Genomic DNA, 1551 nt, shown 5'->3' with positions numbered 1-1551 from the left:
ATAAGAGTCTGGATGACAGTTCGTAGCTTGTGACATAAGCACAAAATCTCTAAGTATCCTAACAAATGTGTCATGAAGCCACAGAGTGTGGTGCCCATGATTGCACATCAAAAGAACACAGCTCTCCGCTTATTGTAGAGAGAATAGCAATTCTCTGGAGACCTCAGTCTGTGTCCCAACACAAATTTGCTTTATAGATCAATGGGACCTGTTCTTCACAGATTTCCTTCTTTTTTTTTTTTTAACCCCACTGGAGACAGGAGGTTTTGTTGATGCTGATGGGGCTAGGAACCGGGTTGGTGGGGGTGATGTGGGGCCTGAGTCAGTCAGCAATGCATAAGGCCTGGGCACATGGGGACAAGTTAGGGCACATTCATCTTCTCAGGATTCTGCGGCTCCTTCTTTGGGGAAGGGAGAGAGCATCTTGAGCGGGGAGTAATTCAAAGAGCAACAAGGGAGAGGTTGGGGATAGTGGAGGTTCCTAACCTGAGAGAAGGCACCACAATAGGCAGCAACATCTGCGTGGAAAGCTGGGTCAGCTGGTCAGTAGGGGAACATGGGGAGGGCGCACGGGGTTGGCTTCTTGGGGAGAGATCCAACCTTGGGCTAGGTGAGTTCTCAAGAATACCTGGTATTCCAGAGGAGACTGGGGCAAGGCCCAAAGCCCTTTTCCCTGTGAGACTCCTTAAAGGGAAATAGGCATTCAGGGAGCCCCATGGCTAGGGGTGCCAGGATTAATCCTTAAGGCATAGATGGGGACAGACAAGGCTCCAGAGCACAACTAGAAGGGATCGGGAGGCTGGTGCAGCATTCAAGCTGAGTGCCAGGGTCACAAGAGGACACAGGACCAGCTACACTTGACCAGTTTGGAGATGAGCATAGCCTGATTGCCTCAGAAACCACTTCCTTGACGCCATCCTCCCACAGGGCCTAGTGCTCAAGGTAGCACATAGCATGGATCTGCTTGGCTGGTGCCTGGCCCTGCAACGGTGTGATGCGCACCTGGCCCTTCTCCTTTGGCACCACAGGGTGTAAGGCTGGGCCCTCAAATCCTTCTTGGTGCCCATCAGGAGGATGGGCACATCAGGCCAGTGATGGTACATCTCTGGATGCCACTTGTGCCATCCATTCTCAAAGAAAGGCAGACTGGCTAAGGAAAAAGAGATGACAAAGACATTGTCTGAGGGTAGGACAGTGAGCGGAATCCATTGTAATCCTCCTGGCCCTCTGTGTCCTGCTAGGATCAGGTTCACTGTGAGCTCATCAACTAACTGCACCTTAGGGAGTTGTGGATGGGGTTGTATTCCTTGGGGAAGGCATCAGTTGTATAGCAGAGGAACAGGCAATTCTTTCCCACATCCCCATCGCCCACCACCACACACTTGACACTCTGCATTGTGGGTGCAGCTGCTGCAGTGGAGACAATGCCCCCTCCCCATTCTGGGCCCCTAGGATGCAGTGACCTGGAGCCCTCCCTGTCATGTGGGAGCTAGGGGCGGCAGGAGGCTTGAGAAGTACCTGATAGATTTTTTAGTCTCAGACTTCAGAGAA

At 52.0% G+C, this 1551-nt stretch overlaps 1 pseudogene; it reads right to left on the bottom strand.

The window, feature by feature from the left end:
• Positions 1-883: 883 nt before the first annotated feature.
• Positions 884-1396, bottom strand: LOC102886932 (annotated as a pseudogene).
• Positions 1397-1551: the final 155 nt, after the last annotated feature.

This window comes from Pteropus alecto, unplaced genomic scaffold (genome assembly GCF_000325575.1).
Source record: "Pteropus alecto unplaced genomic scaffold, ASM32557v1 scaffold2748, whole genome shotgun sequence".
Taxonomy (NCBI): Eukaryota; Metazoa; Chordata; class Mammalia; order Chiroptera; family Pteropodidae; genus Pteropus; species Pteropus alecto.
Note: the sequence above shows the minus strand (reverse complement) of the source record. Positions and strands in the feature narration are given on the sequence as shown.